The sequence below is a fragment of the Sorex fumeus genome, unplaced genomic scaffold (assembly GCF_029834395.1).
Source record: "Sorex fumeus unplaced genomic scaffold, SorFum_2.1 ptg000047l, whole genome shotgun sequence".
In the NCBI taxonomy this organism is placed as follows: Eukaryota; Metazoa; Chordata; class Mammalia; order Eulipotyphla; family Soricidae; genus Sorex; species Sorex fumeus.
The window spans coordinates 43,392,918-43,420,574 of NW_026606104.1; the positions used below are offsets into that span (position 1 = coordinate 43,392,918).

General features: G+C 45.2%; 1 protein-coding gene across 1 annotated transcript in view; it reads left to right on the forward strand.

The window, feature by feature from the left end:
• Positions 1–9,918: 9,918 nt before the first annotated feature.
• The window catches only part of WDTC1 (WD and tetratricopeptide repeats 1), a 65,283-nt gene continuing 47,544 nt past the window's right edge, over positions 9,919–27,657 (forward strand). Inside the window, exon 1 of the mRNA XM_056123001.1 lies at positions 9,919–10,338. The gene's annotated coding sequence lies outside the window, so the exon portion shown is untranslated. The remainder of the gene's footprint in view (positions 10,339–27,657) is intronic.

Genomic DNA, 27,657 nt, shown 5'->3' on the forward strand with positions numbered 1-27,657 from the left:
CAGGTTCTATACAATACATGTTTAATTCAGCATAGATTGAAATAATGAAATAATCTCCAAGATTATTTGAAGGACCAGAGCAATAGTACGGTGAGTAGGGCACTTGCCTTGCATGTGGTCAACCTGGGTTCAATCTCTGGCACCACATAAGAAATAAGAAAGGTAACCTGAGCCCTTGTGACCCTTGAGTACAAAGCCAGGAGTAAGCTTTGACCACAGCAGATATGGCCTCCCAACAAAATCCATCAAGAGCTCAAAAGGCCAGAGTGCATGCTTTACATGTACTAAGCCCTGGGTTTGATCCCTGGTAATGCACAGTATCCCCCACCCAGCGCTGCCAGTTAGAACCCTGGTTGCCCCAAAGCACCACCATGTGTGGACTGAGCGCCCCAGAATCACTGGGGCGGGGCTGTACCACACTTCCACATTGCTGGACCCAAGCACTGAACCATCAGACTTCACACAGCTGGGCAAAGTGTCTCGGGAGTAGAAGCCCACCTTAAAATAAACCAATAACTACAACAAGAAATTATCTATGACTTCCCACATGCTGTCAGAATCTTACTGCAGCTTCTGTCTTCTTCCTCACACCTCCTGTACTGTGACTGCCATGACTTTGGTTTTTAAAGATGCTATAAACTTCACACAGCACATTATTGACTATTTTTGCTGTCATTTGTGAATTGCTCTGATAGAGATTGAGAAATAAGAAAAATATCTTTTGCATTTACCCCAATTCTACCAGTTCCCAAACTCCTCCTTTATGTAGATTCAAGACTCCTTTGATCTCTGCTCCTTCCCCCCTCTCTATCACTCACATTGAAAAAGTCTGCAGGAAGCCAGCGCTGCTGAGTGGCTTTTCCCAGCTGTTTTTTGTTGCCCTTTGGCTTTCAGCCACGCTCACAGACCTGCACCAGGCCAGGGTCCTTTTCCACGTCTCTCCCTCTGCAGTGGTGCTGGTCTCTCCCTCTGCAGAGGTGCTGGTCTCTCCCTCTGCAGAGGTGCTGGTCTCTCCCTCTGCAGTGGTGCTCGGATGTGGTCCTGTGCAACTCTAGGCTGCTCCGTTATGCTGCTCTGCCTCCTTCTTACTCAGGCTCCAGGCATCTGGGCTCTCAGCCTGGTGTTTTTTCACCCTGCCTGCTCTTCCTCATGACAATCAAATTCGGCCTGGGTTTGGGGTTTCTTGGCAGCGTGAACAGGCCTCCAGTTGGTAGTGCCGAGGGCCCTAGGCTCAGGCTGGATCCCTGCCCCTCCTGGGGTGGCAGAGGAGAGTTTCTGCAGCGAATTTCCTGTCACCCACCACTAAGCAGATGGGCCTTGTGCTACTCTGCAGAAATAGATCTTTGCTGACAGATCTCTACCTGGGCCTGAGAGCATTTGCTTCCCCTAGCCCAGAGGCTTAAGACTTTGCTCTGTTAGAAATAAGGGGCAGCTGGGAAATAGTTCAAAGAACTGAGCGCGTGACCAGCTTGCAGTTCCTACAGCACACGGTCCCCATGCACCACATGCCCCACCTCAGCACTATCAGATGTAACCCTGGTGCCCACCCTCCACCCCCATGCTGGATCCTAGTATCACTGCCTCATTGGCCTGTACAGTTTGACAAATATCGCCAGGAAGAGGTCCCTGGGATGCTTTGCAGGTCCCCCCATCCCTGCACCAACAAAAAAATAGTTTCCTTCCCATGCTACAGAGGGGCAGTCTGGTCTTTAGTTGCACCTCCAACTTTCTCCCCCCCCACACACACACCCAATAACCCCCTCCTCTCTCTCTCTCTCTCTCTCTCTCTCTCTCTCTCTCTCTCTCTCTCTCTCCATTTCTCATATTTAGGAAATATGAAAGAGAAGACAGAGAAAAGGGACAACCCACATAGAGGGAAAAAAAGAAGAACACAGAACCAGAAGTAAACCCTGAGCACTGTCAATTATGGTCCTACCCCACACACCCCCCCCACAAAAAAAAAAATCACACTCAAGAGGAAACAGACTCTTATAGGCACACCTAGCTGTACTCGAGGTTTACTCCTGTCCGCACTCAAGGATCACTCTTGATGGGTTCAGTGGACCATATGGGGTGCTGGAGATTGAACCTGGGTCAGTCCCATGCAGAGTAAGTATCTTATCTTGCTTAATCACTTAATCACTTAACTTCCCGTTAGTCGTCGATTTGCTCGAGCGGGTGCCAGTAACATCTCCATTTGTCCCTGTCGCGTGCTAGTGTAGCCCAATGGCATCTGTTCGCTCTGGGAACATGAAGAGCCTCAAACCGATCGTTCATGATCTTGACGAAGAAGTCTGACCATCTGGTAGGTGGGCGGCCATGCAGTCTTTTGACATCCCGTGGAATCCAGTCGGTAACAGCTCTAGTCCAGCGGTCGTCTTTAAATCTCATTACGTGACCAGCCCATCTGATTTTTGACACCTTGGCAAATGAGACAGCGTTCCTGATTCTTGATCGTCGACAGATGTCAGAACTCCAGATTCTTTCTCTCATTTGAGTGAAACGTGATATTCCAAGCATAGCTCTTTCTATTCTTCTTTGGGAGACCTGAATAGCGTTCTCATCCTGTTTGCGAAGGGCCCAGGTCTCTGAGGCATATGTTAATGCAGGAAGAACAGTGGAATCAAAGAGATGTGCCCGGAGCCGGAGGTTCTTCGTCCTCTTAGCTATTTCTTCGACGTTCTTGAAGGCGTTCCAAGCCGCTCTCTTCCTCCTGCGCAGCTCGGGTGCCAGGTCATTTCTCATGTTGACCTCTCGACCTAGGTACACATAGCTGTTGCATTCGGAGATGGTCGTTCCATTGAGAGCGAATGGGGCGTCAGGAACAAGGCTGTTTCTCATAAACATTGTCTTCGTAAGATTCAGCTGTAGTCCTACCTTTCCACACTCACGGTCAAAGTCGGCCAGCATTTGTGCCGCTTGGCTGATGTTTGGTGTTATTAAAACAATGTCATCAGCAAAGCGGAGGTAGTGTAGTTGCCGACCATCTATCTTCACTCCCATTCCTTCCCATTCCAGTCGTTGCATGATGTTCTCGAGGGTGGCACTGAAGAGTTTCGGTGAAATGGTATCACCCTGCCGCACCCCTCTCTTGACATCAACGATCACTTCTTTGTAGAATGGTGAGATCCTGGTAGTGAATCCGCAATACAGCTCACGGAGGATCCTGATGTATTGAGTTTGTACGCCCTGATTGGCTAGGGCTTCCATGACCGCTTCCGTCTCAACAGAATCAAAGGCCTTCTTTAAATCAATGAACGTTAGACAGAGCGGCATCTTGAACTCCCGAGAAACCTCAATGAGCTTGGTTATCGTGTGGATATGGTTGATGGTGCTGAATCCTTTGCGGAACCCGGCTTGCTCGCATGGTTGTCCTTCATCTAGATCTTATCTACTATAAACATCTCTGGCCATGGACTCCAACTCTTGATGGGGGTGGACAGTAAGGTTCTGGAATACCACTATTATATGGGCAAGAAATACTACTTGAATTAGATAGTACAGAGGTTAAGGCACTTGTATTGCATGTAACTGACCCCATTCAATACCCAGCACATCACCAGGTGAGACAAAAACCAAAAAGGTAAACAAGAAAGAACATTGTGGTTGTATTTATAAATCAGAAACTACACCCATGGGAAGCACATTTTAGTACAAGAGAAATGAAAAATGAAAGCTTTTTAGTGGCCAAAGGCAGAGTCCCTTTGGGTGCATCTGAGGAGCCTAAAAATCTGACATTTAGCCAGGAGAAAGGAGGGTATAAGGTGAGGCTTGTGAGGTGAAAGGCCAAACTCCTTGCTCTAGCCTGTGAAGAGTTTCTCAAAGTGGACAAAGTAGTACTTCACTTAATTCTTCTTTTGTTTCAACCCACAATCATGGGGGATAGATTATTTAATTTGTTTTATAGATGAAGAAACTAAGTGTCAGTGGGGCTCTACCACTAAGGCTAGGGGGCAATGACAGCCTCAATGGTTTTAGTTAACAGGGGATAAAAATGTCCCATGTAGATAAAATCTTGCTTTTGGCCCACACCCAGCCGTGATCAGCAGCTACTTTCCCAGCTCACACTCAGAGTCTCTCCCCACTGTGCTCGGAGAAAATACCCTTCCGGGGATCCAACCTGCCTCCTGCAGGGAAAGCAGGCACTCACTCCTTGAGCTATCTCTCTGGCCTCAAGACTTTTCCTCCACCCCTAATTTTTTGAGTCACACCCAGCAGTGTTCAAGGGTCCCCCCTTGTAGTATTTGGTGGACCATGCAGTGCTGGAGACAGAATCTAGGGTTTCTCCTCGAAGAGCATGCCCTCCAACCCTTTGAGTTATCTCGCCCACCCCTCAGTTTTCTCGTTTCTTGAATGAAAAGAATTCTATTACTTCTCTTCATAGGTATGTCATAAGTAAACTGAAAGACGGAGAGATGATGCAAGAGGTAAGGCTCTTGTTTTGCACGTGGCTGACACCTGTTCGCATTCCCAGCACTGCATAGGGCCCTTGAGCTCTGCTAGGAATGATACCTGAGCACAGACCCAGGAGTGATGCCTGAATATAGATCAAGGAGTGAATCCTGAGCATGGAGCCAGGAGTAAGCCCTGAGCACTGCCAAATATGGAGCCCCACCAACTGAAGTAAATTAAAATTGGTAAATTGCTTAAAATAGTTACTGGCACTTAGTAAGCATGGTGTTCATTAATTAAATTAAACCAACTGACAGCATTAAATTGAATGTTGTGAACTTCTCATAATTGAAAAGTTCATAATCTGTGTTCATACATTTAAGCATACACTTTATCATTAGGTTCCATCCTTTTTCCTACCCTTCTATTGATGCTAAAGTACTGGTACAGTGTACTGACAGTCTAATCTTCTAGAACTAGACTTGAAGCCCAGGTTTTGAGTTCTGCCCCAAACCATCACACTGGGGGCCAGAGAGATAGTACAGTGGTTAGGACATTTGCCTTGCATGCTGTTAATTAGGTTCACTTCCCTGCATCCCATATGGTCCACAAGCACCTCCAGTAGTAATTCCTGAGTGCAGAGTCGAGAGTAACCACCAAGTATCACTAGGTATGGCCCCCAAGCCAAAACAAACACACACACACACACACACACAATCATCACCTTAAAAGGTTGTGTAGCTAAAAGTTCTAGTTGGTTGACCAATATCCACTCACTAATCTTGTTTCCTCTGCATTTTCTTGCACTTAAAGACTGGAAATACTATATAAAAATAATTTTTCAAACCCTTCCAAACCATTTTCAGGTCAAATAGCTGCAGTACATAATTCTGCCAAATGAGGCATAAGCAGAAATCTTTTGGGGGTTCTAAAAGGCTTTTGTTTTCTGTTTTCTTCCCTTCTCTCCAACCTCTGCATTCTCTTCCTGCCTGTTGTTATCATTGGAGTGACTGGATTGGGTGATACTGATGCCTGGCTTTGGTGCTCGCACAGTTTTAACTGTGATGCTCTCTGGGATCACACTTCTGGGGCCACACATCAGACTGTGGTGCACACACACACAGCTGTTGTGTCACCTAGGTTTGCACTGTCTTGTGTCTGTGGGCTTGCACTCTTAGTTGAGGTCCACAAGTAATGGTGTGGTGTTCATGAAGGGGGGGAGGGTTCTTTTTATTTTATTTTATTTATTGCTCATGTCAAAAATTTTCTTTTTTGAATTGGGGCCACACCTGGAGATGTTGGGGAACTATGCCTGACTTTGTGTTAGGAAGTTGCTCCTGGTAGCTTGGGGGACTCTGGTGCCAGGGATCAACCCTGGACCCCATGCATACAAAGCATGAGTTCATTCGTTTGAACTGTCTGTCCAGTCCTGAATATTTTAATTAGTTGTGTAGTACTTCAGTGTATGGACTAAACACAAATTTACCCATCCATTCCCCCTCTTTAGAAGAATGATTAGATTGTTTTGACGTTTTGGGTTTGGGGGGCACACTCAATGATGCTCAAGACTTACTCTTGGCTCTGTTCTCAGGGATCACTCCTGGTGTGCCATATGTAATGCTGGGGATTGAACTGGTATCAGCCATGTTCTATCTCCCCGGGCCTCTGTTTTGCCAATGTGAATAGTGTATGAAATACCATCTTCAATTTTAGGTTCAATTTTGCCCAGGAGTCCAATCAGGAAGTGAGAATGGTGTCATCCATGACCCCACACTGCAGAGTTAGTGATCAGTTGGAGGACCATATAGTACTCTTAGGAGAAATAAAAAAGAGCTTCATTTGTTGCATGAGCCTTATTGGGATAATGTTTGTATTGTATACTTACAGAAACCAAATCAGAGAATATTGGAATTAACTGGTTAATTAGCTAAATATTATGTAATAATATTTCTAGGGTATGTTGGGAATATCATATTATCTATCATATAATTAAATTATGTTAGACATCATATTTACTGTCAAGTGTGATCAAACAATATATCATATAATTAAATACTTCCAAAGGTAGAGAACTCATAACTGTCCTAGTCTGGCTCTGTAGGTTAGAAAGCGCTCTTTTAAACTGATCTGAAAATATCTATGTTGTCCTTGGTGTCTGATTCTGAGAGACTTTTTGTTTATGTGGTACCAGAGACTCAACCCTATGCCTTTACTTATGTGAGGTATGTACTCTACTACTGAGCGACACCCATGGGCCTCTTTTGATTCTGAACTTAACCCTCTTTTGAGTATATGTTTCTGCTATATAGAATGGGAGTAAGACTAATACCTAAGTAATAAGATAATTGTAAGAATCAAATGAGTTAGTGTGTGTATTTATGTGTGTATATAGATACATGTATCAATTCATGTACATGAATGCATGTAGGTATATACGTGTATATGTGCAATATATACACATGTCAAATCCATGTATATTCATACATGTAAAGAATGCATGAAGGGCAAGTTAACACCTGGAAGAAAATAATAAATAATAAATTTAACTATTATTGATTTCTCCTTCCTGTCATCTACTCTATTGACTGAAGTTCATTCTGACAAATATCTACTGAGTATCTACTACATATCAGAAATTATACTTGGAGATACAGAAGTGAGAAATTTTTTTTCTTTCTTCTGTTACTCTCACTTTTTTGCTGTGTTTTCTAAGGTCCTCTTTAGCGTTGCCAACATAGAACAAGGGTTAAAATTAGGACTTCGGGGGGCTGGAGTGATAGCACAGCGGGTAGGGCGTTTGCCTTATATGCGGCTCAACCCGGGTTCGATTCCCAGCATCCCATATGGTCCCCCATATATAGCCAGGAGTAATTTCTGAGTGCATGAACCAGAAGTAATCCCTGTGCAACGCTGGGTGTGATCCAAAAAGCAAAAAAAAAAAAAATACGACTTTGAGCTGGAGCGATAGCACAGCGGGTAGGGCATTTGCCTTGCATGCAGCCAACATGGCCGACACAGGTTCGATTCCCAGCATTCCATATGGTCCCCTGAGCACCGCCAGGAGCAATTCCTGAGTGCATGAGCCAGGAGTAACCCCTGATCATCGCCGGGTATGACCCAAAAAGCAAAAAAATAAATAAAATAAAATAAAATAAAATAAAATAGGACTTCATGGGGCTGGAAAGATAACATAGCGGGTATGGCATTTGCCTTGCACGTGGCGGACCCGGGTTTGATTCCCAGCATCCCATATGGTCCCCTGAGCACCGCCAGGAGTAATTCCTGAGTGCAGAGCCAGGAGTAACCCCTGTGCATCGCTGGGTGTGACCAAAAAAGCATAAAAAAAAATAGGACTCCAGGGCTGGAGAGACAGTAAACCCTAAGCAACACTGGATGTGACCCAAACCCCTGACTCCCATAAAAGGAATTTCTAGGGCATGGGGTGTGGGATCAGAGGTGGAATGTCTGCTTTAGAAGCAGAAGACTGAGTTAAATCCCTGGCAGCATTACACATGCCAAATGTGATCCAATTGGCACTATGATTTGGGGTCCTTGGCATCATAACAAAGGGTGTGGGTTCTGGTATACCACAATGAAGTATGTGAGCCCTTGTCATTCAATAGCAACACAAGAAGGGAAGTGGGGAAAATAAAATAATTAAATATGTAAAATGGAGGGCGGTGTTCTGGATTCAAATAAACTTGGTTTCTAATACCAGCTACATCACTCCAATTTGTGTAATTGTAAGAGTATTGCTTAATTTATTAGTAAGCACTTATTTCCCATGGTGTTCAATAAATGCTCATATTATTTTATTTAACTCAGTGAACTTAACAGGCTTTCAGCATAAACCTGGGCATATGGATAGGCTATCCCAAAGCTTTCTTGTCCCAAAGTCTATGAAGTTTTGTATTATGTGGAATAGGTATGAGAGAAAGACCAGCAGGAATGGCCCATAACATTTTTAGGAGACAGGCACTACACAAAACTGAATTCACAACTCTAATCCCTCCAAAGAGTGAAAAATTACCCTTTGGGAGCCCACAGACTGATGTGAGTTAAAGCAGGAAACAAATCCATGTAACACTTGAAGTTTAAACATGGGACAAGCACTATAAATACCAGTTTTTCCTGAAAGTTGGTGCTGTGACTGGTCACAGTGGAAGGGCAGAGTGCTCAAAAGCACAGACTCTCAAAGCCAGGGATATAGCTCAAAGTGACACAGCACTTTTTTTAGGGGTGGTGGAGCACATCAGGATTGTGCTAAGGGCTTACTCCTGGCTCTGCACTCAAGGATTACTCCTTGCAGGGAGCATATGGGGTGCCCGAGATCAAACCTGGCTTGCCCAATTCAAGGCAAGCACTCTAGCTACTGTACTATTTCTGAGGCCAGACCATATGTCTTATATATGCTAGGTCCTAGGTTTGATCCCTTGGGACACATGCCAGCGCCCGCACACCTCCACTTCACATCAGTTGCAGTGGCCCCACAATAAGAAGACTGAGAATCTCAGACTCTGAGTCAGGAATATCTAGGTTTGAGTTAGACTTCCTTTTCAGCTCTGAAGCACTGGGCAAGTTGCTTTTAACTTCTTTATGCCTCAGCTTCCTTTTCTGCACAGCACAATATAGTAATAGTTGTCTAAAGAGCTTTAAAGGACTGCATGGTGATTGCTCAATAAAAGCAAACTATCATCATTAGGAAAACGGCACCCTATATGTGGGAAATTTCCAGTCTGGGAAGATGTTGGCAACGTCTTCCTTTTCTGATTTGCAGCACCTCACGGGGAACCTGATCTCTGCGTTCAGAAGACAGCCATGTGCCTCGCTTGTCACTTCAGGAACTTCCTTATTACCAAGAATATCGTCTCCAGTGGACTTGGGAATTCGCAAGACTGGAGGTGTTCCGGCAGTGCCGCCTCGGCTTCTCATGGAATTTGGCTCTGGCCCCTGCCCCAAAGTCCCCAGAGTACATGTGGCAGGCTCCCTTGTCGGCCGGCCTCTGGAGGACTGATTCCTGTATACTCGTTTTCTCTAGCCTAGGAGACAAGAGCGAGGAACGTGCCACTTCAGCTCCCTCTGAGAGCGGGAAAGACTAAGGATCTGAGCCCCACCCTGAGAGTCCCATAATTCAGGGACTCTGAAGAAGTCTCAAAGGCGGTTCTCAGGAGACTGCCTCAAGTTCTGAGGGGCAAAGGGAAAGTGTGTGTAGGGAGACGGTCCCAAAGCTACCTGAATTTTTCGTGGGCGTGGGGGCGCAAAGTGCGTCCGGGTAACTAATGGCAACTGGGCGGGGGGTGAGCCCACTCTGCGGGTGTTCGCGGACGGAGAAAAACTACGATTCCCAGGATGACCCGCGGCTCAGCTCGGCTCTGCCGCCCGCCTATTGGCCGGCCCTGCCGCCAGGCGCGCAGCTGATTGGCCGCGGCGGTGCGGGGCTCCCCCGCTAGCAGGTTAGTGGGCGCCGCCGGCAGCGGACGTTGCCCGGGCGCGGGCCGGGCGGGGTGGAGGCGGGAGGAACCCGGCTCGCCATTCTGGAAACGGCCAGGCGCTGCCTCCGTAGCGTGGCCGCCGGCTGCGAGGCGCGGGGCGGGGGCGGAGACTGCGTGGCGCAGGCGCGCTGCTGGGCTTCTCCTGGGTCCCCAGACAGCTGGAGGAGATAAACAGAAGAGGAGGAGGGAGGGGGGTGCGTGTGTGAGAGCGCGCGAGGGAGTGTGAGTGTGTGTGAGCGCGGGTGTGAGGCGGTGCGCAGGGGCGGGCGGAGGCGCTGTCCGGCCGCGGTCAGGCGCCGGCCGAGGAGCATGGGAAGGGGCTAGAGCTGCCCGGGCCCCCCAGCCCCCTCCCTGGGATCCGCGGCCCCCCTCCCGGGAGAGGGGCTGGGCCCCCCCGGACGGACATGGGCTCCTGAAGTTGCACCGCAGCTGGTCCTGGAAAGAGGCCTGACAGGTACGGGGGGAGCCTCGCCGCCCCCTGCCCTGGGCGGGCGCCCGGGCGAGGACGGGCGCCCGCAGAGCCGGCACCCGGGCCGCCCCGCTGCGGGCCGGCCCCTGCCACGCCGGCCCGGGAGCCGGAGCCCGCCCGCGCCGGGGCCCCGGGGTGTCCCGGGCAGGGGCAGGCCTCGCCGGTGCACCGGGCAGCGTGGGTCGGGGGCCTGGTGGGGCCGTGCGGGGTCGGCCCTGCGGAGGGCGGGGTGGAAGGCGTCCCACCGCGGGACTTCTTTGCGGAGTTTTTGTTTGACATCTGATCTGGCGCGGGATCTCGGGACGCGGGGGGCAGGTGGGAGCGCCCGAGTGCCCCGCCGACCTGCTCGCTGGCTCTCCGCGGCGGTGCCGGTCCGTGCCCCGTCTGCTCTCGCCGCTCTCTCACTCGGCGCCTCGCGTTCTGGCAGCGGCACATGCCTTCAGTGGCCCGTTCTGGCGCCGAGCTGTACTCCGCCAAGGTGTTTCCAGCGGGCGACTTCAGCGCCTGTACAAAGGCCCCGTGGGGCACCGGATCCTCGAAGGGCCAATCGGAAGAGAGGAGCCGAGAGGAGACACTGCGAGCTGCAGTGGGTCGCCCGGGACGCCAGCCAGGTCGAATCTGCTGGGTGCCCTCTGGTTCTCCTCTGCAGGTGTCTACCAGGTTCTCTGCAAATGAGCTCTGGGGACCGAGGGCGAACGTCTGGAAGGGACTTTGTTTGACTTCCCGAGGTGGTGGCAGAGCACATTTTAAAGTTCTCCCCAGCTTATGAGTTTAGAAGCTTTTCATCCGTCCGAGGTACAGGTGAATGATCAGGGTGCAGTGGCGCGGTTCAGTGTACGCTTTCAGCAAGCCTGAATCCATTTTGAGAAGAAAACTTCTGAGGATACCTCCTGACTCAGTGCCCAGCTTTTTGTACGTTAGCGCTTTTCGGTGCCTCCGTGAGTGGCCAGCCTCTTGCTCATGGTGGGGAAGGAACTACTCCAGGCTGTTTCTGTTTTGAGTTCTAGCTGTTCTTCCTTGTTAATTCTTGTTAAAAGGTTTTCAAATGCATCTCGGCTGTTGAGTCTGTTGACTCAGTCCTTTTTCACAGACCCAGGAGAAACTAGTAGGCTGAGTATCAAGATCAGCGATGATAGCAATGGATTTCTTCACTATAGGTCATTATATTTCATTGGTTTGTGGAAAATAACCTTTTCTTTGTGATCATGCTGCCCTATTCCACTCTTTTGAACTCTTTTGGGGCATTCATGTTCAAGTCACACCTCATTTTAAGAAGCACTTTGTGTCAACTTTGCAGAATTGTTGGGTAATAATCTTTTATCTCTACCTGTAATTCTTTCAGGGGAAAAATATGTGTGATGATTGTGTGGTAATAGTGACTTTTTGGTTTTGGTTTTGGAATTTTTGGGGAGGGGGGAGGGGGCTGCACTGGCTGTGCTCAGAATCCACTCCTGGTTACTGCTGGTGGTTCTCCAGAGACTGTGCGATGCCAGGGATTGAACAGGGCCTCCTGCATGCAAAGCATGGGCTCAGCCCGCTGACTTACTCTCTGGCCCGTGGTAATAGTGTTGACAGTGATGGTTTGTCGGTTTTGAATTTTGTTTGTTTGTTTGTGGGCTACACCCAGCAGTACTCTGGGCTTACTCCTGGCTCTGTGCTCAGGGACCACTCCTGGTGGGGTTTGAGATGCTGGGGATCAAACCCAGGTCATTCTTTTATTTTTATTTTTCCTCTTCTTCACCTCCTCTCCCCATCCCCCCTGCCATTTGTTTGTTGGGTCACACTCAGCAGTGCACAGAGCTTACTCCTGGCTGGGCTCAGAGGACCATATGTGGTGTTGGGGATAAAACTCAGGTAAGCCGTGTGCAAAGCAAGCACCTTACCCACTTGCTATCGCTTCGGCCCCCTTCGCTCACCTTAAAATTAGGTCATGTGGGGCTGGAGAGGTGGTACAGCAGATAAGACACTTGCTTGCCTTGCATGCAGCTGACTTGGATTTGATCCCTGGCACCGCTTATAGTCACCTGAGCACTGCCCAGAGTGATCTCTAAGCACAGAGCCAGGCATAAGCCCTGAGCACCACTGGGTGTGACACAAAAACAAAAAGATTTAAAGTAAATAAAATTGGGGCATGTGGCCAACATGTGCAGACCTGGGTCTGAGGGAGTCATAGCAACATGTAGTAGGGTAATGCTGCCTTTCTTTTGGGTACAGCTTTAAAGATCTGTCTTATTTCATTACCTATTTCTTCCTTATTTTCCCAGATTCTCCCCTGCATCTTTGTGTTGCTATTACAGATGGACCCATATAACCGCCGGGCTGTGTTTTCCTGTTTGCTAGGATAAATACTCTTAAAAACTTGAGCACTGGCACTTACCAACAGAAACCATACCCTTAATACTACATTTAATTCTCAATAATTTACTTTAGAGAATATTTCTTAAAAATTACTATTACTGAGGATCAGTATATGTTTAGTCCTGTACTAGATAGTGTTTGTACTTTAATTTAATCCTCATGCACGCCCTGTGCGGCAGAAATAACTTTCCCTGATTATACAGATGAAGAAGTAGGTTCAGAGAGGGTAAATAATTTGCCTAAGATCACACAACTAGTATGAGAAAGGATTGGAACCAAACCCATGTGTGCCTGCTCTGAGACTGGATATTGATCTGACTTGGGAACTGTGTCACTTGAGGAAGAAGTGAAAGAACTCAAGCTAAATACCTGAGGAACATGATACCTGCCTGCACATACTTGAAAAACTGTTATGTGGAAAGGGTTATGGACTTTCTCTGTTTGATTTCAGAAGGCAGCAACTAGTATTGAAGGACAGAAATTCCAAGAAGGTGAACTTTGTCTTGATAAGAGAGAATTTCACTTTATAAAAATGAAATTGTCAGGGCCAGAGTGATAGTATAGTAGGTAGGGTACTTGCCTTACACATGGCTAACGAGGTCGATCCCCAACACCCCATATGATCTTCTAATCCCCAAGCCAGGAGTAAACCCTGAGCACTGCCAGTTGGTGGCAAAAAAAAAAAAAAAAAAGCAGAATAAGAATTATCTGCCATGAAAGAGAGTGAGTTACCCATCATTGAAGGTATTAAAGCTTGTGCCACTTCTATCAAGGATCTGGTTGAAGTAGAAGTTGAGAAGTTGTGAATTGTTTTCATATATATATATAGGAAATTTGGCTCATTGATACTTTAGTATCTTAGGGGTTTATTGGTGTTGCTTTTGGGGCTACAACCCACTGTGCTCAGGGTTGGTGCTATTGGTGCTTGGGGGGACCCTGCAGTGCTGGAGATTGATCCTATGCTTCCAGTATGCAAAGCATGTGTTCCAATCTTTTGAACTCTCTCCACAGCCCTCTTTGAATAATTTAAACTTTGTTATTCTGTGAATACCATATCAAATTCTTTGCCATCTTGATTCGTTAAAAAAAAAAGAGGTGTCCCTAATGCCTACCCTTTTTTAATGGTGCAAGGCACTTGCTAGATAGTTTTCTATTGTATGTCATTTAATCCCCAGAAATCTCTTCTGAAGTAATGTCCCTCACTTTACACCTGAGAACACTGAGGCTCCAGACAGTTCACCAATTTGGTAAGAGGTTGCAGAAGTAGCATGGTGGGACTCGTGTTTGAACCTGCATCACCTTTTCTTAGCTCTTTGACCTGTTTCTCCTCAGTCATGTATTTCCTGAGAGATACCGTTTTCTCATCTGTGAAATGAGACTGACGATGGTACCTACCATACAGTGGGTATATGAGGTCTGAATGATGAAATACGTAATTTTCACTAAACCTCACTGTCTTTCAGAGACCAGGTTTGCAGACAGAGGAAACCTTTGGCTTCTTCCGGTGAGTTCAGGCCTAATTGCAACCCTGAAACTTCTGGGACTCATTCTTTATACTGTTAGTAATAGCTGCTGACTCCTCGAAGGACTTTGTGGCATTAGTGACTAATACTCTAAAAACTCGAAACCTGAATAAGAGGAGGATTCAAACAACAGGTTGAACATTGTCAAAGACCTGTGAACAGCAAATTCTCATGCTGCCCAAAGAGTCAGATGGAAGGCATTGTTTGTGTTTTTATTTTTACTCTATTATTTGCAACAAACAGGGACACAACTGTTAGAGCTGGGACAGAGATGAATGCCAAGAATAATAACCCTTAATCCTCCCTGTAGCCATCTGGGGATGTATTAACCCCATTTCTTGGGAAGGGAAGCAGAATAGCATCAGACCTCACCCAGGTATCCAGATAGGAGCTTGCAAGAGACAATAGTAGGATCATGACCGTGGTAGAATCTTTTGTTTATAACCCCCACGTTGTCTTTGCAGAAAACAACAGAACCTTTTACTTGCAGTAAGTCTTTCTTAGGAGTCAGGCATTTCTGGTCAGAGAGTTTTATCAGTTGATACCTTAGTGTTTGGGTGACTATGGCTTACCTGGGTCACTTCTGAGTGAGATACGTAGATACAGCACAGCTGCATGTAACTTAGAAAGGAAGTCATTCCAACTTGAATGGGTTAGGGGCAGGAGAGATAGTACAGCAGGTAAGGCACTTATCTTGCATGCAGCCAACTCAGGTTCGATCCCCGGCATATGTATGGTCCCCTGCACCCAGAGTGCAGAGCTAAGAGTAAGCCCCAAGCACAGCGGTAGGGCGTTTGCCTTGCACGCAGCCAACATGGCCGACCCGAGTTCGATTCCTCTGCCCCTCTCGGAGAGCCCGGCAAGCTACTGAGAGTATCTCGCCTGAAAGGCAGGGCCTGGCAAGCTCCCCGTGACGTACTCGATATGCCAAACACAGTAACAACAAAGTCTCCAATGGAGACGTTACTGGGCCCGCTCGAGCAAATCGATGAACAACGGGAGGGCCTTTACTTTACTTTTATAAACAACAATTTTTAAAAAATTGACTTAGTCTTCCTTGTCCTTTCTGCTAGGAGTATAGTTAAAGGGTGAATCTTCAAAGGCTTCCCTTTAAGAGACATTTTGAATTGTGGGAGAATTCAGAAAGATGCACATAAAAGGCAAAATTCAAGACAGCAGATGCTCTTGAATACAGTGGAATAGGACAGTGTTGTCAAAATATGCTCGCTTTATCTCTATGTGACCATCCATGACTGTGAGCCTCAGAGAAGATGTTTAAATTAGCTATGATTTCTGAAAAAGCAAGGTTCTGAAAATATGAAGAAAAAAATTTTCACAAAGCTCAAATGACGTTACAGAACCTGATCAGGCAAAATTGAAATTACAGCACATGTTCTATAAAGGGAAGTGTTTCTTAGGATGGATTTCCTCAGAGAAACCAGTCGTCACATATAGAATTAGTTGAGCCAGAAACCTCAAATGGAAAATAATTTTTCTGCAGTTTCTTTGATAATAGACCTATCCTATCAACTATATCTCATTCTCAGTATAGTTCTTGTGCAACCTTTGCTCATCATCCTGAAATACTTTTCAAGTTTGAGATCAGTCAAATCAATGAGATGTCTTTTGTTGTTGCTTTGTTTGGGGCCATGCATGGCAGTACCCCTGGCTCTGCACTCAGGGATCACACCTGGTGGTGCTCAGGGGACCATATGGGAGGGGACGCTGGGAATCAAACCCAGGTGAGCTACCTGGAAGGCAAGCACTTTTCTCACGGTATATTGCTCAGGCCCCAGAATTAAGGTTTTTATTTCTTAGTTTGGGCTGGAGCAATAGCACAGCAGTAGGGTGTTTGCCTTGCGTGCAGCCAGCCCGGCCGAGCCTGGTTTGATTCCTCCACCCCTCTCCGAGAGCCCAGCAAGCTACCGAGAGTATCTTGCCCGCAGGAGTATCTCGCCCGCATGGCAAAGCCTGACAAGCTCCCTGTGACATATTCAATATGTCAAACACAGTAACAACAAGTCTCAAAATGGAGACGTTACTGGGCCCACTCGAGCAAAATCGATGAACAACGGAGGACAGTGTTTGTTTGTTTGTTTGTTTCTTAGTTTAACCCTAAGGAATAGCAAGAGGTGGGGAGGGCAGAAGGAGAGAAGGTGGCAGTAGTACACGGGTACGGTGGGTAATGGTGTGCTTGCCTTGCATGAGGCCTACCAGGTTTTTCCTGGCATCCCATATTGTCCACCCAGCCCTCCAGGAATGATCCCTGAGTGCAGAGTCAGGAGTAAGTCTTGAGCACAGCTGGGTGTGGCACAAAAATAAAAACAAACAAAAGTATCTTTTGGGCAACACAGCCTGAACTTGTAATAGTAACCTTTTTAGCAGCTAAAATCCTAGGCTTTCCAGTAAACTATTTAGTTTAACTCTCCATTTATCAAATATAACTTTGGGCAAATTAACTTGTCTTGCCTCATTAACAGTTATCTATAAAATGAGGTAATGATAATAATAATATCTGTTGCTGGGTTGTCAGATCATTTCATCATTTTCATTTCATCATCCTGTTACTCGTCGATTGCCTCGAGCAGGCCCCAGTAACGTCTCTTTCATCCTAGCCCTGAGATTATATTCAAGGCTCTTTAGGAGAATGAGACCCATCATTGTTACTGGTATTTGGCATATTTGGTACGCCACGGGGAGTTTGCCAGACTCTGCCCTGTGGGCAGGCTACATTCGATAGCCTGCAAGTTTGTCCAAAGTAGGAATGAGATTATAAGATGTCATAAAAAGATGTCCTGATATGATGTCGCGGTTCCAGGAACTGGATTTTATAGTCTCTGAGTTTTGGCCGTTGATGGGATTACACGGCGCCAGGGGGCCAGGTGGTGGGTGTGACCCCCGCCTACTTGAATTTGGAGGATCTGGGTGGAGGATGCTCGACTCCAATCTGAGTAGGCTTGGAGGTCTCGGCCCCGGAAACCGCGTGGATTTGTCCCTCTGCCAGTACCTTCATGTGTGCGGGTTGTCAGATAAACTTGCAAAATGCCAATATCCATAATTATTATTATTTATGAGGCTTAGTGTCCAATGGAGACAGTGTCCAATGGAGACGTTATTGGGTCCGCTCGAGCAAATCGATGATCAACGGGAGGGCCTTTACTTTACTTTACTTTACGAGGCTTAGTGTAACACAGTTTGTATGTTTGTCCTTCATTTCTTATCAGTCTGTGATAGGGATTATTGTTCTGTTTTACAATTTAGGAAACTTGGGTTTAGAAATGTTCACAGACCCAGTTGGCTGAATGTTGCTGGAGACAGCCCTGGTGTGCCCCTGAGCATTTTTTGGGAACCTCCCTCTTGCCTTCCACTCCCATTAGAAATGCTGTCACAGAAAATGAACCTCACTTAAGTTCATTGGGCTCCACACCCCAACTCTGTTTTGTTGTGCCAGTTCCAATGATCGTTATGCATTGGAAGTGCATTTGTCTTCAGAATTACACCAGCAGGAGAGCCACTACAAAGAGTGAAAGGAAAGTTGCTTATATCTTTTGCATAATTCAGGATGTTGAAAGGGGGTCAGTTGTCACCTGGACCAAGGACAACTCCAGGGGAAAGAATTCAAGTGACTTGGGTTCCATTGCCACTTGGCTGCTACCTAGTGTTTCTAAATCCATGGGACAGATTGGCATTAAGAAGGGTTTGGGGCTCAACTCAGAGTATACCTCTTATATCACAGATGGTAAATGTCTCACTCAGAATCATAATGCCAGTTGGAGACTTAGTGTGGCCTGGAGCAAGAGATCTTAGATTCCAGTTCAGTGGGTCCGTCTCTCACAAGGCATTGTGCTGCTGCTCTTCTTTATAAATGGGAATGATAGTAGCTTCCCATCTTCCTCACATGGTTGCTAGGTTCAAATCAGTAGCTCAAAGGGCTGGGTCCATACTTCGCATAAGGAGGTCCAGGTTTGATTCCTGACCCCTTGTTCCCCTAGTGAGAGCACTGCCAGGGACAACCCCCAGGAGAACCCCCCACATACCTAGCCAGGAGTAACTCCTGAGTATCACCCGGTATGGGGGTGGGGATTCATCGTATAAATAAAAATACATGAGCAAAAGCATTTTGATATGTACAAAACACATTATGTGGTTATGTGGAAGATAGTTGTGTTATTATCCACTCAAATATTAGTGCCTACTAAGCCCATTTCATTCTCTGGAGACCTAAGGCAACATTTTTCAACCAGAGGTTATATGGCCCTTCTGTGACTCTCCAGGGTGTTCCAAGGGGACCGCAGGTTAAAACTGAATACTAGGGGGAGTGGCCACAACAGGAGACTAGGGCTCCAGCTGTAAGAGAGGGGGCCCGCAGCAAGGTAACAAGGTTGGAGGAGGGCCATGGTCAAAAAGAGTTTGAGAATCACTAATTGGTAAATTTAGGAGATTTAGGGGATCAGTAGATGAGTCAGATGAAGAAATTGGCCCACAGAATGCTTATAAGTTTTTAAGGGAGAGAAACCACATAAATGAAGTTCAAGGTAAAGGAAAAGGTAGAAACCATTCTATTCATAGAACGTGATTGTAAGACAGAGCAAAGAAGAAAGAATTGGGGAGCTTTGCCTTATAATTGAGGTTCATGAAAACTGTCCTGTTAATGTGCATCATTCTGCATTTTTAATTCACAGTTCTTCAATCATTCACCACTAATTTCAGAATATTTTCATCACCCACCCTGCCCACCCCACCAAGAAACATATACCCTCTAAGTATACCATCTGTCCACATCTTCTCCATCAACTCTAAACAACCACTAATCTGATTTTTGTCTCTGTAACTTTTCCTGTTCTTGACATTTCATGTAAATGAAATCATACAATATGTGGCCTTTTGTGCCTGGCTTTCATTTACAGTGTTTCCGTTTTCATCCACTGTTGTGAAATTAATAAGTACCTTATTCCTTTTTTATGGCTATTAATATTATATAGATATGACATATTTTATCTACCCATTGATGAGAATTTATTTATGTTAATTTTGAATTGTTTATACTTTGGGGATATAAATGAAAGTTCTGTGGACATTTATAGATAAGTTTCCGTGTGGACATATGTTTTTATTTCACTTAGGTGCACAGCTAGGAGTGGCTCATTTAGTAACTGCATATCACTTGTTTTTGTAGTATTGCAGGAGATCAAGGTTAGATGCAATACTTTGAGGTGAAGGTTTTATTAAACAATTGTTTTTCTTACTGCAAATAATGCTTTGTAACTCACTTGTAATATTTATAGTGTGTCAGTTATCTCAGTGTAATTGTCAAACCAGCCCCATGACAGTTATTATCTCCATGTAACAGGTGTTTTGTTTGTTTTTTGTTTTTGTGCCACACCAGGTGGTACTTAGGTTTTACACTGGGCATTGCACTCAGGGATCACTCGTATCAGTGCTCAGGAGACTATACATGGTGCTGGGGATCAAAGTGCAAGGCAGTCACCTAACCCACTATACTGACTTTCCACCCTTTGTTATTTATTCTTTCTTACAATTCATGGAAATTGGGCCACTCCTGGGGGTGATCAGGGCTTACCCCTGACTCTGTGCTCTGGGATCACTCCTGGCAGGACTCAGGGGACCGTATATGTTGCTGGAGATCAAACCTTCATCAGCAAACACCTCACCTGCTGTATTATCTCTCCAGCCCCTAAAAGTAGTTTCTTAAGCACTTCCCATGTACCATATATTTCGATAAGTTTTTTACAGAGTTACCTCATTTAATGTTTCCAATAGTCCCGTGAGATCTTACATATAATCTGCATTACAGGTTCACAGTCACAATCACAACCATCCTGTTATTCGTCGATTGCCTCGAGCAGGCCCCAGTAACGTCTCCTTCGTCCTAGCCCTGAGATTTTTTTAAAAAGTGCCATATTCAAGGCTCTTTCAGAGTTAGGAGAATAAGACCCTTCATTGTTACTGGTATTTGGCATATTGGGTACGCCACGGGGAGTTTGCCAGACTCTGCCGTGTGAGCAGGTTACATTCGGTAGCCTGCCAGTTTCTCCAAAGTAGGAATGAGATGATAAGATGTTGTGCGGCCGCAAATGCGGCCGCGCACTTCCGGGACCTGGGTTTTATAGTCTCTGAGTCTTGGCCGTTGATGGGATTACATTCACAAATCACAAATCATCCTGTTATTCGTCGATTGCCTCAAGCAGGCCCTAGTAACGTCTCCTTCATCCTAGCCCTGAGATTATATTCAAGGCTCTTTAGGAGAATGAGACCCATCATTGTTACTGGTATTTGGCATATTGGGTACGCCACGGGGAGTTTGCCAGACTCTGCCGTGTGGGCAGGCTACATTTGGTAACCTGCCAGTTTGTCCAAAGTAGGAATGAGATAATAAGATGTCATAATAAGGTGTCTTATGAAGGGCTGGAGCGATAGCACAGCGGGTAGGGCGTTCGCCTTGCATGCAGCCAACATGGCCGACCCGAGTTCGATTCCTCCGCCCCTCTCGGAGAGCCCGGCAAGCTACCGAGAGTATTCGATATGCCAGACAAAGTCTCCAATGGAGACGTTACTGGGCCCGCTCGAGCAAATCGATGATCAACGGGAGGGCCTTTACCTAATAAGGTGTCTCATAAGTGGTCCCAGCATGGTGGTGGCTGGTCCTGGAAGTCTTTGGCTGCCAGAGCCCTGGTCGGGGCGGGGAGGAAAGCTCAACCCGCTCCCCTCCAAGGGGTCCCGGCGAGCGAGGACAGTCAGGCGCAGGGGCAGGAGACTGCACTGTTCTCTTCCGGGAGCTGGTTTTTATAGTCTCTGAGTCTTGGCCATTGATGGGATTACACTGCGCCAGGGGGCCAGTTGGTGGGTGTGACCCCCGCCTACTGGAATTTGGAGGATCTGGGTGGAGGATGCTCAGCCCAAATCCGAGTAGGATTACATTACAGGTTAAAAAAAAAAAAACCATGATCTTGAAGAAGGTCATTTTGCCCAGGATTATTCAACCTGTTGTGTAGTGGAACCCACTTCATACTCAAGTCCCTTTCAGTCCAAAGCTGGTTTCTGTTAGCAATTTCTATCTTAGTATAATAATGGTAAATTTTTTGTAGTAGAGTACTTGGAAATACAGAAGAACAAAGGGAAAGATATCCCTTCTCAGAGGGATATTGTCAGAGAGATCTCCACTAACCAACCAGTTTTAGTGCACGCCCTTTTTTGTTAGGGCATTGTAGGTATGTGCACTTCGGAAATTGTCTCCCCAGCCCCACCTCAAGGCTGAGGTAACCATCTATCCATCTTGAACCTGATTTTTCTTTTTTTAATTCAAAAGCTTTGTTAATGATATGTACAATGTTGTTACTCCCTTCCCACCACCAGAGTGCCCGGATCATTTCACCAGTATCCTAGAGTCTCCTCCCCTCTTTTCCCCAGCATCCTTAGATCTGGGAAAAAGAGGGGAGGGGTGCGGGGGGGGGGGGATTTGGTTTGTGTGTCTGTGTGTGTCTGTGTGTATGTGTGTGTTTGTAGTTAGAACCAAGGGCTTCACACAGGAAGAAAGTACTCTGCTGCTGAACTACAATCCTGGCCCCTGGGTTATCTACCTTATTTGGGGGGTGCAGGGAGATTTGGGCTACACCTGGCAGTGCTTGGGGGTTCCTCCTGGTTCTGTGCTCAGAAATCACTCCCGGTGGGCTCAGGGATGCTGAGGATTGAATCTCCCTACTGTACTATTTCTCTGGTCCATAGATGATGTACTTTGGAATCATTTTATGTTATGCGAATTTATCTTTAATTTTTAAAAAGGGAAGTATATTTTAACTACCACCACCTTTTCCTGACATCCCCCAAAATCACAAATCTGTTTTTATAGATTTGTCTGTCATGGGCATTTCGTATAAATGAAATTATGTGAGTTTCTCTTTCATCTAGCACCATGAATTCAAAGTTCATCCACAGTATAGCATGTATCAGTACTTCATTCCTTTTTATCATTACCAATTAACATCACACATGTAAGCACCCCATACATTTATTCATTTATTAGCTAATGGGTATTCAAGTTGTTTGTACACTTTAGTTATTATAAATCTGAAGGTGCCAAAGCAATAGTACAGTGTATAGGACATGTCCCTTACAGTCATCTGACCAGGGTTTGATCCCCAGAATCTCATATGGTCCCCCAGGAGTGCAGAGCCATTAGCAACCCCCTGAGCACCACTGGGTGTGACCCCAGAATAACAACAAAAATAAAACTATTAACATTCTAGTTACTTTTTGTTTGGGGTCTACCCCTGGTGGTGCTCAGAGTTTATTCATGGCTAGGCACTCAGAGATCCTCCTGGCAGGCTCAGGGAACCATGTGGGGATCTGGGGATTGAACTCGGGTAGGCTGGCTACAAGGCAAACATCCTACCCACTGCACTATTGCTATGGCCCCCTCTAATAAGTCTTATATGGAGTCTTTGTTTTGTAACAAAGGCATATTGTCTCTCTTCTTGTATTTCAATGCTAGCAGATATGATAAAGACATCCCACTCTGTGTCCCCACCAACCTGCAATGGAATTTCCTATATCAATTTTATCTCTCTGGGAGGGAGGGAAGGAAGGAAGAGAGAGAGAGGAAGGAAAGCAGGAAGGGAGGGAGGAAGGGAGAAAGGAAGGGAGAAAGGAATTTAACCCACTATAGATGTAGAAATGCCATCCACTATAGATAATTGAATTTATAAGACCTTAGTAATAGAATTTAGATGTGGCTAATGTCTGTTGAGCACCTACTATGATCTAGGTTCTGTTATATGCTTTCATAAAATGTTGATTCTTTTTGTTTTGTTTTCGGAAGGCCATATCCAGAAGTGTTCAGTTACTTCTAGCTCTACACTTAGGGATCACTCCTTGCAGTGCTTAATCTCATGACTTCATTATTTATTCTTTATAACAACCCATGAAAGTTGATTAGCTTCACATTTTGCAGATGAGAAAATTTAGGTTAATTGGCACAATCAATGTATTGTGCCAGATGTCTAAGTATCTTATATTTGTTTTCATTTTATTTTCCCAGTGCTGGAGATTGAACCCAGTTCTTACACATATAAGGCATGTGCTTTGCCACTGAGCTGTATCCCCAGTATGCCAAAGTGTTTTAATTCTGCTTCTCTTTTCACTGCGTTATACAAGATCAAAACAAGAACTGTGCCACCCTTGAAATGGTTGGTTCCTCATGTTTATTTGGATATTATTATTCAATCCTTGGTTCTACATGAGTAGTCTTCACCAGGTGTACTTTGTTCTAACGCTTGTTAGCCTCGGGCTCTTAGGTTACTGGTACCTTTTGCATTATGAAATGCATTAATTCCTTCAAATTGAGGTGTTACTTGAATTTTATTTTTTTAATTAGCTTCCTTGTAATAGTTGAAATGTGTTAATGGAAGGAAGTTTCCCAGTAGCCTAAGTTAAAAAGTTTGTGGAAAAGGGACTCAAGAGAGTACGGTGGGTAAAGCATTGCAGCTGACCTGGGTTTGATTCCCAGTATCCTCTATGATCCTCTGAGCATTGCCAACAATGATTCCTGAGTGTAAAGCCAGGAGTAATCCCTGCTATCGCTAGGTGTGACCCAAAAACAAAGCAAAAAATTTGTGGAAGGGATAGAGTTAAGTGGTGACATACTAGGTAGGCATTTTAGAGCTTCTGGAATAGAATGCCTTTAGGAAGGTATAGCAGCTCGTATTTTCTTTATAACATTATGTCATATATTTTCCTCTGTGCCTTAGGTTTTGGGTTTTTGGAGGGGGATTTTTTGTTTGTTTGCTTTACTTTTTGGCTTTTGCGGTCACACCTGGCAATGCTCAGGGGTTACTTCTGGCTCTACATTCAGGAATGTATTCCTGGCAGTGGACCATAAGGGATGCCGGGGATCAAACCCGGGTCGGCTGCATGCAAGGCAAACACCTTACCCGCTGTACTATCGCTCGGCTCCTTGATGTGTTTTTATTGTTGTTGTTTTTCCAAATTGCCAGCTCCCAGAAATTGGCTTTCTTCTTCCTCCTTTCTAAGAGTACAGACTAGATTTGTCCTGCAGCAGCTTAAATTTCAGTAGATATCTTTTTTGTTTTTGTTTTGGTTTGGTTTTGCTCAGGCATTATTCTTGACTCTCCACTCAGGAATCAGTCTTGGTGGTGCTCAGGGAACCATATAGGATGCTGGGATTGAACAGGGGTTGGCCACTTGCAAGGTAAATGCCGTAGCTATACTGTCTCTCCAGCCCTTCAGCCCTTTCTTTTAGTTTGTTTGTTTTTGTTTTGGGCCACACCTGGGGATGCTCAGGGGTTACTCCTGGCTTTGTAGTTAGGAATTACTTCTGGTGGTGCCTGGGGACAATATGGAATTCCAGGGATGAACCTGGGTGGCCACATGCAAGAAAAGCTCCCTACCCACTATGTTATCTCTCTAGCCTGAGTAAATGCCTTTCTTAAATCTTTTTACTCTTAAATCTTTCTTAAACTTTTAATAAAGGGGGACTGGAACAATAGTACAGCGGGTAGGGTGTTTGCCTTGCACTCAGGCGACCAGGGTTCAATTCTCAGTATCCCATGTGGTCCCCTGAGCACCGCCAGGAGTAATTTCTGAGTGCATGAGCAAGGAGTAACCCCCATGCATGCTGGCTGTGACCCAAAAAACAAAAAAACAAACAAAAACCTTTTAATAGAGAAAGTTTCTTATAGTGCATTTTCATGTTCTATAAACAAATTAGCCCTCTAAAGTTTTTAGAGCTTCAACTGTGATGATAAGCATCTATTCAGTTAGCAATGCTATCCATAAAATAAGAATATACATTTTAAGTTACTTACGATCTGTTAATGTTCTCACTTTTCACTAAAGATTTCCATGTCATCTTTTTGCCTTCCAGCATATGTTTGGTTTGTTTCTCCTACAATTTTGTGCTTTCTTTTAAGATTTTTGAATAAGGGATTATAAATAAGATTTCGTTGATAATTCCATGCTGTATCTTCTGAATTTACTAATCTCGGTATTCATTTTACTAGATTAAAGTAGACAATTTACGAGGAGTGGTGGTTTTTGGGAAACACATGGCTTTATTTGGGAATCATTCCAGGATGGCTCTGGGGTCCATATGTGGTGCCTGAGCTTGAACCTGGGTCAGCCACATGAAGACAAGTGCCTTACCCACTGACTATCTCTCCAGCCCCTGTATTATACTGTGGAGTTGTGGCTACAGTAGCCTTGATCACATCATATTCAATTGATGCCAGCTATATTGGATGCTCTTGTAAAAAAGGGTCTTCGTTTGGCTTGCTCTTTGCCATCTTTACAGTCAGGCACAATGCCCATCATAAGTGACAGTAATTTTATTTTAGGGTTTTGCAAAGTCGCTTATTTCAGTTTTTTTTAATTCTCTTTGTAGAACTGGACATTTTGTAGGTATTTTGCATACTGCGTGATAGATATCTCTATATTCTGTATCAATGAATTCTTTGTCAAACTCACTACTTCAGAGCCCTCCCTAAAATAATGCTTCTAAAACTTGACTAGATCTGAGACAGAGAGTTATCTCAGCGGACTGGAACATAGCTTTGCACGTAGGAATCCCAGGTTCAGTCCCTGGAATCTCATGGTCCCCTGAGCTCTGAGCTGGGAGTATCCCCTAAGCACTGTTAGGCATGGTCCAAAAAGCAGAAAAAAATTAAATGGCCAGAGAGATAACTCAATGAGCTGGAGCACATGCTTTGCATACAAAAGAAAAAAACATCACTTTCTCTCATTTCATTAACCATGTATTGATGAGATTATTTCTGTTTGAGAGATGAAGTATGAAGTTAGTTATGCCCCTTATTGAAGAGTATTTACCTTTAAATGTGAATGTTTTAAGTAATTGCTGTTTAGAAGTATTTTCAGTTAGGCTTTCATGCCTATATATTTGTGAAAAGCCACTTAATTCAAGGGTTTTTGTTTTGTTTTACTCATACTGTTTGTTTTGGTGGTGCTGGGGATTGAAACCAGAGCCCCACAAAGGCAAGTAGTAGTGACTACTTCTGATCTACATCCCTGGCCTTTGATTCTGAGTTTGTTTTTATGTTTTTGGGTTTTTGTTGTTATTGTTTGTTTTGTTTTGTTTTGTTTTGGAGCCATTCTCAGTGGTGCTCAGGGCTTACTCCTTGCTCTTGCTCTTGCTCTTGCTCTTGGTTTAGTCCTGGTTTGGCGTTCACTCTGGGTTCAAGGACCTTATGGGGTGCTGGGATCTAATACGGGTCTGTGCATGCAAGGCTAGCACCCTTGTACTGTACCATCTCTCTATACATGATTCTGAATTTTTTTTAAAAGGAGAAAAGGTAGGCTATATTCCAGAGAGAGCTGTCTCCCAGTATGTTGTTATTTCTTCTCAGGAGGGCATAGCAATGTTCTCCAAAATGCTAATAGCAGTAGTATTAAATTTGATATTTTGGTTCATAAAATTTTTGTTTGAGAGCCACACCCAGTGGTGCTAGGGCCTACTCCCGATTCCACAATCAGGGGTCACTTTTGACATTGTTTGGGGGTACCATACAGTGCTGTTGATCTGTTAGTACACTGGGTAGGGCACTTGCCTTGTACATGGCCAATACAGGTTCAATCCCTGGCATCATATATAGTCCCCCAAGCCCCTCCGGGAGTGATCCCTGAGTACAGAGCCAGGAATAAGTCCTGAGCACCACTGGGTGTCACCCCCAAACCCAAAAAATTCTGACCCATTAAGCTATCTCTCTGGCCTGACGTTTGTTTTTTTAAACCTCTGTCTGCTGGTCTGATCTGGTTTTACTTCCCAGTTTTTATTTTACCATTTAATGAATTTGTGATTTTTTTGATTGTCTGGTTTCTTTGTTTCCCCCCTTTATTCCTTTAAGTATTTCCAAACCATCCATCAACCTTAGCTAAAGTCTCTTGCCTTTGATTCTCTGCTTTCACCATAGGTACTCACTTAGTATTCCCCCTTGTCTGACTTAGTACTTAGTGCTTGGTAAGTACTCAGGTAATATTTTAAGGAAATGAATGAATGAGTAGCAACAATTTAGATGGCTGTTTTGGTAGATTCTCATAATGGTCATTAAAGTAGGACATTATATGCCACAACGGTGAGGAGTGTACCTGTAGCTCTGAGCTTGAATTCCTGCTCCAGCACCAGTTTAGCTGTGTCACGGTGTGCAAACTGTTTTATGTCCATGAGTCTCCTTCATTTGTAAACTGGTGAGAGTCAAAGTCTCTACTGCCATACAAGGTTTTATTAAAGAATTTGTTTTTGTTTTGTTGGTTTTTTTTTTTTTAGTGGGGGCTGTTCTGGGAATCAGACCTCGGGTCACACATGAGAGGCATGTGCTCTACTACTGAACTATATGCCTGACAAAGCTTTGTTTTCTCTCCCTCGCCCCCCTCTCCC